The sequence below is a fragment of the Ixodes scapularis genome, unplaced genomic scaffold (genome assembly GCF_016920785.2).
Source record: "Ixodes scapularis isolate PalLabHiFi unplaced genomic scaffold, ASM1692078v2 PGA_scaffold3__209_contigs__length_174095766, whole genome shotgun sequence".
NCBI lineage: Eukaryota > Metazoa > Arthropoda > Arachnida > Ixodida > Ixodidae > Ixodes > Ixodes scapularis.
Window position 1 is genome coordinate 162,306,374 of NW_024609868.1, and position 13,116 is coordinate 162,319,489.

Below are 13,116 nucleotides of genomic sequence, written 5' to 3' on the forward strand. Positions count from 1 at the left end.
GCTGTTAAGCCGGCAATGGCAGCTGCTCCATCGCCCCTCAGCGCTGATCGCAGGTAGTTGAACCTTTCCGCCGGCGATAGGTCCGAGTTCAGATGGATGGCGGTCTCGAACTGTTCCCAAAACGGCTGCCATTTCTTCAGTTGACCGTTGAATTTCAGAAGTTCAAGTTTTAGGAGTTTGATTCTCGACTTTGCTGGCGTTGGTGATCTGTTAGTGCTTCCGATCAGGCTACTCTGGTTGGATGGATTGTCGCGTTCCGCACTGCATCTTAGCTGGCTCTTCAGCTTTGTCATGTAGGTCACATCTTGTCCGCATATTCGAGGAGGTGGGTGAATTCGAGGTCTCCGTCTTACTCCGAAATGAGTGGTTCGATGGTGGCGTCGGCGCTGTTAAGTTCATCTTGCTCCGCGATCAGTCGTCCGATGAGTAGCTCAAGGTCCTCGGTGTTGGGAACGCATCAACGTCGTTCACTACCCGCGTCACTTGTGACCGAATCGCCTTGCGCTTTTTCTTGTGAACTTCCGTGCTGTCGTCCTAATAGAAGGAAGAATCACTCACTTTTCTTTCGGCGTTCGAAGTGTTCGCAGTGCTGTAATCCCGGGTTTCCAGCATAAATTTTTTTGTTACAGCTGTTTTCTTTTGCTGGCAGATGAGGCGCTGCTTGAGTACAACAACAACAACACTTTTTTTAACTCCGCTGCGAACAGCTTTCGTTCAATAGTCAAAATGTCGTGCGCAGAGACTCGCTTGCGTTCGCGTTCTGGCCGTCTCCTCATTGTCCTTCTTTTCCTCGCCTCCCTCTTCGAAAGAGAGGAGGACCCCAACCGCCACAGGCGACGGGGGAAGATGCAGCCATTTGTGCCTGCAAACCGGTTCCGATCCGGGGGGTCACGTACGGCGCAGTAGAAGTCACCGGGGGAAAGGACGCTCTTGTCTCCACAAGAGAGTTCGTACCGAATCTGGGATTCTTTGTTAAACGTTACTACACAGTGTTTTTTTTAGCTGCGCGAAGATTTTTAAATAAAGGGGGGGAAAATAAAATGAATGCGGTTTTCAATGCGTGTTTATATGGCTTGACGGACACTAGACGGGAATATAACCATCGCTATTATCAGACTAATCAACTAAACTTTGGTATTTAACTTTTTAATTACTGTAATTAGGATATATTTTTATTGCAAACTTTGAGGTGGTCGTATGCCAAGACTTTCATTTTGTGTAATTCGAATAGCCAGTGTGTGTTCCGCGACATTGCTCCCCGAATTTTGCACTTTTATCCGACTAATGTAGCGAAGGTTTGCAGGAGGTGAGCAGAAAAAAAAAGTCAGAGTAAGTAGGAAATTCGGGAGCAGATATTTCGGAACACGGAAAAGACAGAAATCTCAAAATTAAAAAAAATAAAGTAATTTATAAAGGCCAAAATAATAGAATGATTGAACTTCAATAACAGCGTCGACCCTGGTCTTGTCCAAAGCAGGCTTTCCGTCCACATCTTTTGGACGTTGCTCTTTACACAGTACAATGGTTCTATATGGTCTCAATGTAAGCTTCAATCTTGTAAAATGTGAGTTCATTAGGCTAAAAAGAGCAGAGTTCTGCCCACTGTGTATTTATAACTTCCGTGTTCATAGAAAGTGGAAAGAGGCTCATTTCTTTATACTTTACTGATCTGTCAAGTTATTTAGTTTCATAGACCACTGATCTTGATAAAAAGTATATAAGAAGGAGGAATAAACCATTAATCTAAATTTGGCACATGAAGGAACAAGTGCAGTGTATAGGCTTTTGTCTCAACAATTAAAGGCTATACAAAGTCTCAACACTACCATTGAATGAGAGTATATAAAAAGTGGATCATAAAAATTAATCCGATCTCAATACATATTGTAACAACTGCAGTGTATAGGGTTTCGTATCAACAAAGGCCATACAAAGTCTGAAGACTACAATTGATAAAAAGCATATAAAAAGCGGACGATAAAAATCAATTCCATTTTGATACACATTGTAACAACTGCAGTGTACAGACTTTTACCTCAACAAAATCTATACAAAGTCTGAACAATACCATTGATAAAATGTATATACAAAGTGGGCGGTAATAATGAATCCAATTTCGATAAACATTCTAACCACTGCAGTGTATAGACCCGTGTCTGAAAAAAGGTGTACACAAAATGTATACAAATACGTTGTTAGAAAGTGGGTAGGGAAGAAAGTCGCAAGGATCGTTAAGAAGTCGCCAGGATTTTAATAGACTGGGCAACGTTTTTTTTGTAAGGGGACTCTGCCGTCGCACGCTCCCCACGTCCGTGGCGCCTGGATTCCAGGATCCTCCACGACGAGACCACGCGCCGCAAGCTAGGCAACCTGGTCAAGGAGTCGCTAGTGGGCGTGCGCCCAGAGCCGGCGTCTTGGGACCGCCTAAAAGGTCAATGGCAAAGCTTCAGCACTCTGATGGGACGGCACCTCCGCGAACAGCATCGAGGGCTTCTACAAGACACTATCCTCCGAATCCGTATCGTCCGCCGAGGGGGCGCCTTGACCCCCTTCATGAGGGCGTACCTCGACCAGCTGCAGAGACGCTACGAACGATACCTTCGGTGGGACTCCACCGCGGCTACTGTCTTGCAGGCTCAGGGGAGCCCGTCGGTCCACCCGGAGGTACTGCGCTACACCCATCGCACAAGCCTACAAGCCTTTGAAAGACAGCAGACGCCCTCCGCATCGGGGTCGCCCGGCCACCTTGACAATGGTCGCTTCGCAGCCCACTTCCGATCGCTGGCCCAGTCGGACGCGCCGGTTGATCGCTATTCGGTGTCCTCGCACCCTCTCCTCAGCGGCCTCCCCAAGATCTCCGCCGAGGATGACGCGGGCCTGCGGCGGCCCCCGTCCGCGACCGAGCTGTGGAACGTTTTGAAGCGGATGAAGAACGGCTCCGCACCAGGACCGGACGGTCTCCCAGCGGAGTTCTACCGCACGTTCTGGCACATTCTCGGTAACTTCTTTACCGCTGTCGTGCGGGTCTACTTTGAAGACCTCCTACTAGCGCCCTCCTTTCGGCTGGGACGGATCGTACTCGTCCCCAAGGAGGGTGGTGACCATGCCGACCCCGGGGCATGGCGCCCGATAACGTTGTTAAACAGTGACTACAAGCTCCTCGCGGCGACCCTAGCCTCGCGTCTGCAAACTTTCCTACTGGAGCTGGTAAACCCCCGACAGACGTGCTCGGTGTCGGGCCGCAGCATACATACTTTGACGACTCTCACTCGCGACATCCTGGAGTTCACACGCTCCCGACGGGCGAACGGGCTTCTCGTGTCGTTGGACCAAGCCAAGGCGTTCGACCGCGTCGAGCACCAATACCTGCTCGGTGTTCTCGACGGGTTCGGCTTCTCCTCCGAGAGTGCTCAGCTGTTCGCAGCCTTGTACAGTGACTTGCGGAGTGACTTGTTCCTGAATGGCTCCTTAGTGGCACGCTTTCCGGTAACGCGAGGAGATCGGCAGGGGTGCCCGCTGTCCCCGGTACTTTTCGTCCTCAGCTTAGAGCCCTTCCTGGTTGGAGTCGACAGGCACCCCAGCATAAGCGGACTTGCTCTACCTGGGTCCGGCGAGCTTCGCGTCTCGGCGTATGCGGACGACGTGACCCTCTACCTGCGCGACGAAGACAGCCTGGTGAAGGCCCTCCGACTCTTCGACGAGTACGCGTGCCTCTCCGGCGCACGGTTGAACCCTGAAAAAAGCAAATCTCTCTGTATCGGGGCTCCCCCCACGTGCCCGCCATCTCTGCCGCGAGACCAGTCCGTTACCATTCTTGGAATCTCGTACGACGCCTCCGGCGTGGCTCCGGAGAGCTGGGCCAACCTGCGTCAAGAGATCATAGAGAAGGCCGCTGAGGCTGGCCATTACGGCTTCCCCATGGCTCTGCGGCGGTACCTTGTTCAGACGGTTTTCTGCGGAAGGTTGTGGCATGTGGCCCGCGTAGCCCTCCCGCCGTGCCCCTTCATCCTCCAAGTGCGCTCGGCGTTGTTTACTTTCTTCTGGAGCAACCGCACAGAACTCGTGAGGCGCTTCCGCTTATGCCTCCCCCGCTGTGAAGGAGGGTGGAGCTTTCCGTGCATCGAGCTGGCAGCGCCCATACTGGCCCTGAAGACAACCCTGGCAATCCTTGACGACCACGACAACCCAGCACGGCCACTCACACTCTACTTCCTCGGTGCCAATAACCGTCTTTTGGGAGACTCTCTTCCGAGCCCTCTTCGGCCCCGAGCGGAGACGATCCCTGAATTTTACTGGTCTACCGCGGATCTCTTCGACAAGCTCAGCGTCCACGTGTCACGAGAGGAGATACTCGAGGCCCCGGCGTCTAGGCTTGTTGAACGCCTAGTGGTGGCAGACCAACCCCCGCCGCCACCGGGCACGGTGCAGCCGTACCCGTGGCTGGCACTGACGTCGTCCACGCTGCCGGACCACGTGCGCGACTTTGAACGGTTAAAGGGTTGGGGTGTCCTCCCAACAAAAGACAGGCTTTCCCGCTGGGGAGTGGTACGGGACGCACAGTGCGTCAATTGTGGTGCAATAGAAACAAACGCGCACGTCGTGAGAGAGTGTGTACCGGCGAGGGACCTATGGCGCGTAATACAGCGCTCGTTTCGAGGTCTCGGGGTGGACGTATACGTCACACAAGGCCGTTGCCCGCGGGGCGCCTTTGCGCTGCTACTAGTGGCAATATGTGAGTGGGTGCTGTGGCGAAACCGTTGTGTCGCGACGGCCCAGCGACAACGACGCCGCGCGTTGTGGCCGCTGTTGTGGGACATACGAAAAGAACTCACCGCCTACCTGGACGACCAGCGGTTCTCCCTTGGCGAACAAGAGTTCCTCCGCCGGTGGTCGTGCCGCTACCTTTGTGTGGTGAGGGGTCGCGTCATGATCAACTTTTTACTGTTTAATGGACCTTAAACGCTAGTTGATACTACAGACCAGTCCCCCGCGAGACCGTTGAATATGTTTGTTGCGTGCAGCGAGCGTGCATTTTTGTGGAATAAAATTTTCTGAACAGCTGAAGGATCACCATTCCCGTAATTCCTCGAGTGCGGACAGGGGCACTTGGGAGAATCGTAGACAATAAAAATATATAAGGTGCTGATTTCCGGCTTGTGCCCTTTTGAATAAAGTCACTGGATCTGGGAAATGTAGCGCCATTGCCTTTCCACCTACTGGCCGGACACAAACAAATACCAACATTCAGGCACCGAAACCTCCCAATCAGATTGGCTCATCGCCTGCTGTTTCCATGGTGATCACCATTTTAGACCCTTTCAAAGCTTCGAAGCCTCGAAAGGGTCGTCAAAATCAGTCGCACCAAGATCGCAATAAAGCATCATCGTACTGAAAGTGTTCCTCGGGCAATATGTGTCTTTGGCACTGTGGAGGCAATAAACTTATCACTCGTGCTTATTTCCCCAGACCTCTTAAAATTATGTTGCTCTTCTTGCGTGTTTCAAGACAGTACAATTATTTTCCAATGCCTCCAGTCACTGATGTTGCGTTTGATTGGGGTACGAAGATGTACGGTATCACACGCGGCATTGGTGCTTGGCGAAATTGAAAAAAAAAAAAAATTACTGCCGTCGTGAAACACGGAAGACGAGAAACATAGTTGTAAGAGGGGGTCCACGGGGGGGGAGTCACTTGACCCCTCCCCCCCCCGGGGTCACGTGACCTCGGAAGAGGGTCACGTGACCTCGGGGGAGGGGTCGCGTTACCCCAATGTCACGTGACCCCGCCGGTCACCTGACCAAAATTTCCCCGCTATACTTAGCGGGGAAAAGTTTCCCCTAGATTAAGCGGGGAAAATTTTCTGCTAGATTTAGCGGGGAAGATTTTTCGCTAGATTTAGCGGGGAAACTCTTCCGCTAAATTTAGCGCGGAAATTTTTCCGCTAGATTTAGCGGGGAAGTTTTTCCGCTAGATTTAGTGGGGAAATTTTTCCGCTACATTGAGCGGGGAAATTTTTCCGCTAGATTTAGCGCGGATATTTTGCCACTAGATTTAGGAGGGAAATTTTTCCGCTAAATTTAGCGGGGAAATTTACTCATAATGCACCGCGTGGTTACGCCGACGGCGACGCCGACGCCGCCGGCGACGTCGCTCAAGCCGGAAACGGCCGTCTAAGAGCTGCGTTCTAAACCCCGCGACATACTCCTTTTAAAACTACCTGCGTGCCCTGGAAGTCTGTACCATTTGTGACGTCACACCACCGGAGAGAGCGCGGAAATTTGAATGTTAGTTTCGGAATCATCTTCATTTACGATTTTCTCAATTGCTATTTTGAATTTCGAGAAAATGAATAGCATACCGTGAAGGCACGGGTAGTCAGAAAATGCTATTTGTTTGGGTAGCTCAAGAAACGGCCAGAGTGCCCCCTTAATAAGTTGTACCACATGGCTATCAACCCTCTCGTAAAGGTTAGTACCGTCAGATCGACGTCAGTGTGCTGTACGTCGAACTGAAGTTTTGGGGTGTATTATAAAGGACAAAGGGTGTAAGGATACACCCTTTTTTAGAGTGTAAGGGTGTAATGATACACAAAACACCCTCCTAACATCCTGATTTTTAATATCAAGGGTGTTAGAAAGGTGTTAGGAATATGAAGAGGTGCAAGAAATGTGTTAGGAGTGTGCGAGAAAGGGGTATAATAATGAGTAGATTCCATAGTGCTGCTAGGTCGTAAGGATGCTTTGTTCTTAAAACTGGACCGTAAACTTTTTACATCCTTCAAGGTGAAATGGTGCTCAAAACACCGTGCTAATGCCTTGATTCTCAATGTAAGGGGTGTCCGGCACGACTAAAACGCCCTCTTTGCGCCTTTAGAATATGAAAGGGTGCAAGAAGAGTGTTATGAGGGTGCAAGAAAGGGGTTAAGTAATGAGAGTTTACCCCATGATGCTTCTAGGATGTAAGGGTGTTTGGACATAAGTTTTTGAAAACAATGGAGAGCAGTTTCACATTAATATCGACTGCGGGCAACACTACACTCTTAATCTCGTTCCCACTTAGGTTCCAGATAGTAACTAGAACGGTTTTTTGCAAAAAAATTCCACTTAAAACGAAGGGGAACCATATTCAACGTATATCGTAGTTTATACAGAACAGTGTTCCAGATAATTTACACGGTAGATTGTAAAACAATGTTCCACATATTGACATCTGATAAGCTGTTTCGTATATTTTTGCTAGAGGATTATGTGAAAGGGTGTTTGTCTTCCCGTCAGCAATACGTACACATTAATGGTCATTCATCACCAATAAAATCCATTCGGTCAGGCGTTTCCCAGGGATGCATTTTTGGGCCATTTCTTATTCAACCTTCACGTAAATGACATTGTAAATATCAGCTGATCATCGAAGTTCAGTATTTAAGCTGACGACACTAGTTTACTTTTCACTGGTGATACCACCTAAGATCTCATAGATACCTCGAATGATACGCTACAAAAATAGCGAGTTGGAGTAAATGTAACGCTTTAAAAATTAACATAAATAAGACTAAGGCAGTTCTATTTTGACCAAAGAATAAACATGTTGACAGGACGAAGACCAATTGTTTAAACTCTTCCAGAATTGAGTTAGTCGCTTCTTTAAAAACATTGAGTATTTTTTACTCAGAGAAATTGTCATGGGGCGATCACGTTAATTATGATATATCCAAATTGTCAAGCATTGTTGTCTTGATATATATCGTAATAAATACATATTTCGCTTAAGGTGAAGTTGTAAATAGATAATTTATTATTTTATTCCCATATTTACTATGGGCATCTAGTATGAGCACAACTACTTTTACTAACACTAAAAAATAGTCATTTTGCACAGAAAGATAGTAAGAAGTATTTGTAAAACTCCTACTCCAATATACAACGGATTCACTTTTTACTCGACTAGGTGTAATTGAAATTTTTGATTTGTATAAATATCGCCTTTGGAGAAAATACACGATTGAAAAAAAAAAAAAACATAGATGTACATCATTTTGAACATTTAGTGAATCTGACAGAAAAGTACACTCGTACCAAACGCGCACTCTGCCATCCTTGCAAGTGCCTCTTTTTAGAACAAATTACGGCCATTATACCACAGCATACACACTACCGACCATCCTTAAACACCTTCGTATGCACAACATAGAATTTGACACGCTAGCGGTGGGTACCTCGCGGGGCGTGATACTATCTGGACAAATCGGTCACGATTGAACAGTGCCTTTGCATGCTTTTTCTGCGCATTTTTTGTAAAGGCGAATATGCTTGTATTTCGTATGTTGTAGAATTAATTAACGTAGACAATTTTCTGGTTTTTTCTTGAATGTTGCATGCAAGTGACTTTTTGCTGTAGTGTCTGCTTATTTTCATCAGTTTCCTATATCTCATTGCTTACTGTTCAACCACTTTTCTGTTTAGTGCTCTCAGTGTATTTCCTTTCTTTCCATGCACGATACTTGTGGCTGCTGGGGTTATGGGGGCTTAGGACCAGTCAAGCTGTATCAACAGCTTTTTTCCAAAGCCCCCACTAACACCGTACGTTTTGTTGGAACTAAAACTATTATTATCATTACATATCACATCTGAAACGTGGTTCCAGGTAAAATGAGCCCAGAGGTACCTGGAATATTGTTCCACATAAAGCTTCTCCGTGGCTGCCCAGAACGTTGTTCCAAATATTTTTTAAAGCCAAACTGGTGTTTGCTGCTGTGGCCTTTACTTTGTTCGAGCTTTTCACACGACTGAAGTAAACTACTCATGATGTCTATTAATTAATGTTTGTATGACAAATTCAAAAATACCATACTATATTGCGCACCTTGTGACTGCTCACAAAGGTCTGTAGTGGTATTGTGTCACTTGGATTCGTAGCGAATAACGCTAATCGATGGAAGTCGCGAATCCTGTTGCTTTAATTGTGTAACGTACTGCGAGTTCAATTTATTTCGCCCTTGTAGGCTGTAGCAACAGAAAGTCGATGCAACAACAGCCTGTACTTCCTGTATTCGATGACAGGTTAAGACTTAATGAAAAGTCCTTCGCAATGCAACAAATGCATGCTATCTTTACTACTTTTGCCAGAAATCTGACTGTGTACACTTGGTTTTTTTTAGTACCTCTTTTCCTGCAGCTGTTGGGTGAGGAAAGGGCACTGTCAAGCAGTTTTGCACTGCTTTCTTTCCTCCTGCCACTCTTCTTTTATGAAGAGATGTGAAGAAACTTGAAACTTTAGCAGAGGGAATACTGAAGGAGAGGTCACCTCCCCCCAAGTGTTCCCTCTGCTAAGGTAGAAGACGTGCTTCCCCTGAACTCTTAATCTGTGACTGACTATATAGAACGGTCTACAAGTTTCTGTTAGTATAGCCTACAGGGTCGAAATAAATCGAACTCGCAGTACATCACACAATTAAACCAACAGTATTTACGACTTCAATGCATCAGTGTTATTGCGACCAATCCAAGTGACACGGTACAACTACATACCTTTGAGGGCAGTAGCAAGGTGTACAATATAGGAAGTCATTTTAAATTTGTCATAAAAGCATAATAAATGGACATCATTAGAAGTTACATCATTTGTGTGAAGAACTCAAAGTTCATATCACAGCAGCACAAACAGGTCTAAAAGAGATCTTACAACTTCTATAGTTTTGTAATATCTATAATGGCATCTTAAAATGGCACACAAACAACAGGCGCAAGCAACAATGAAAAGTTGTGTCGAAGTGAAATTAAAAAAATGAAACCGCTGGTTTACATATAAAGCATGTAATTTCATGAACAATGGTGGCTGCAAATGTTCGTTCAATACCCTTACAAAAAAAAGTTGCCCAGTCTATTGAAATCTTTGCGACTTCTTAACGATCCTTGCGACTTTCTTCCCAACCCACTTCCTAACAACGTATTTGTATGCATTGTGTGTACACCTTTTTCAGACACGGGTCTATACAGTGCAGTGCTTAAACTTTTTATCGAAATTGGATTTATTATTACCGCCCACATTGTACATACTTTTTATCAATGGTATTGTATAGACTTTGTTGAGGTAAAAGTCTGTACACTGCAGTTGTTAGAATATGTATGGAGATTAGATTAATTTGTATGATCCACATTTATATACTTTCATTCAATGGTATTGTTGAGACTTTGTATAGCCTTTGCTGAGACAAAAGCCCATACACTGCAGTCATTCTCTTATGCGTCAAATTCAGATTAATGTTTTATTCCTCATTCTTAAATACGTTTTATCAGCATCAGTGGTCTACAAAGCTAGATAACTTCACATATTTGCAAAGTATAAGAAGAGAGCTTCTTCAACACTTTCTATGAACACGGAAATCATATACACACAATGGGTAGAACTGTTCTTTTTAGCCAAATGAACTCACACTTCACATGATTGAAGCTTACATTGAGACCATATAGAACCACTCTACTGTGCACAGAGCAACGCCAAAAGATGGGGTCAGAAAGCCTGCTTTGGACAAGACCAGGGCGGACGCTGTTATTGAAGTGCAATCATTCTATTATTTGGCCATTATAGAATATTTTTTTTAATATTTTGAAATTTCTGTTTTTTCCGTGTTCCGAAATATCTGCCCCCAAATTTTCTACTTCATCTTACTTTTTTTCCTGCTCACCTCCTACAAACCTTCGCTACATTAGTCAGATAAAAGTGCGAAATTCGGGAAGCAATATCTCGGAACACACGCTGGTTATTCGAATTACACAAAATTAAAGTCTTGGAATACGACCGCCTCAAAGTTTGCATTAAAAACACATATCCTAATTACAGTAATTAAAAAGATAAATACCGAAGTTTAGTCGATTATTCTGATAATAGTGATGGTTATATTCTCATCTAGTGTCCGTCAAGCCGTATAAACACGCATTGAAAACCGAATTCATATTACTTTTCCCCCCTTTATTTGAAAACTTCTCTTAGCTAAAAAAAAACACACAAAAACGCTGTGTTGTATCGTTTAACAGAAAATCCCAGATTCGGGACTAACTTCCTCGTGGAGACAATAGCGTCCTTTCACACGATGACTTCTACCGCGCCTTGCGTGACTCTCCCTGGTCGGAACTGGTTTGAAGGCACAAATGGGTGCATCTTCCCCAATCGCCTCTTGCGGTTGGGGTTTTCCTCTCTTTCGAAGAGGGAGGCGAGGAAAAGAAGGACAATGAGGAGACGGCCAGAACGCGAACGCGAGCGAGTCTCTGCGCACTACATTTTTACTATTGAACGAAAGCTGTTCGCAGCGGAGATAAAAAAAAAGTGTTGCTGTTATTGTACTCAACGGAGCGCCTCATCTGCCAGCAACAGACAACAGTTGCAACAGAAAACTTGGTGCTAAAACCCCGGGATTACAGCTCTGCGAATACTTCGAACGCCGAGAGAAAAGTGAGGAATTATTCCTTCTACTAGAACGACAGCACGGAAGTTCACAAGAAAAAGCGCAAGGCGACTCGGTCACAAGTGACGCGGCTAGTGAGCGACGTTGAGGCGTTGCTGCAGTCTGCGCCACCCAACAGCGAGGACCTAGAGCTACTCATCGAACGACTGGTCTTGTAGGAGGGTGAACTTAACACCGCCGACACCACCATCGAGCCACTCATTTTAGAGTAAGACGGAGACCTCTAATTCACCCATGTCCTCGAATGTGCGGACAAGATCGTGACGTAAATGACAAAGCTGAAGAGCCAGCTAAGATAAGAAACGCGGCAATACATCCAACGAGAGTAACCTGATCGGAAGCACAAACAAATCGCCAACACCAACGAACTTCTGAAGTTAAACCTCTGAAATTCAACGGTCAACGGAAGAAATGGCAGCCGTTTTTGGAACAGTTTGAGACCGCCATTCATCTGAACTCGGACCTATCGCCGGCGGAAAGGTTCAACTACCTGCGATCAGCGGTGAGCGGCGATGGAGCAGCTGCCGTCGCTGGTGGTACTTCGACGTCGTGGACCTCCTGCGGAAAAAGTTCGGAAGCCAGGGAGCACTCATCCAAGACCACATGTAGGGCCTAATGAATATTCTTCATGTGTCGTCGTCACGAAACACTAAAGGCCTCAGAGGTTAGTATGACAACCTACACACTCGCGAGGACTCAAGGCGTTGGGGGTGAGCGAGGACTCCTTTTGTGCAATGCTCTGCCCGGTCCCACGTCGTGCTCTCCCAGATGACATGCTTCTGGAGTGCAACCTAAAGATGGCTGCGGTGGACACGGAGGACGACATCAGCCGGGGCCGATTACTTTGAATAGAAACAATAGAGGCATAAATGCCTGAAATTTCCAGAATAAAAGTCTACAGGAGTTCTAGCAAACCTTTTCTATTCAAGATGTATCCACCTTTTTATCGCGTTTCTTGAGCTAATTTGCCGACCACTCGGGATCGAAAAGCTGTAGACTGAAGTGTCTGAACTGTGAATAGAAGATCTACAGACATTATAGCAGTGTTTGCTATCCACAATGTATCTCCATTTTTAACGACTTTCCTCAGTGAATCGGCACGTCAATTTGGATACAAAAGGTATACACTAATATGTCTTAACATTGGATAGAAAGTCTACAGGCATTCTATCTGAAGTTTTGACACTTTAGTCTACAGGTTTTCGAAACCCAGTGGTCGGCCAATTAGCTCACGAAACGCGATAAAAAGTTGGAGGCACGTTCAATAAGTAATCCATTCACTGAATCCACAATTCTGTTTACAAATTGGATACTCCCACGCTTAATTTTTTTGTAAGGGTATGTCGCTTACAAAGTTATTGAAGCTGGTAGCAGCGGCTGAATAAAAATAAGTCATGTGATAAAACAGTTTGAATGGTGTATTGAACATAATCACAGAGCTTAAGGTGCTCAGGACAAAATGAAATAAAATTGAGCTATAGATAGGCAACTCAGTAGTAATATCTGTCTATTTCTTCTTTAATGTAGAAAAAACAATGGACGTAGAACAAGCGTTCCTAAAATGCTAAGTGAAAGACGGAAGTGGTCGGATTACAAGGACCGTTCCCGACACCACAGTTTTGCGAGTATTTCTTCTATCACAAATTTGAAATTACTAG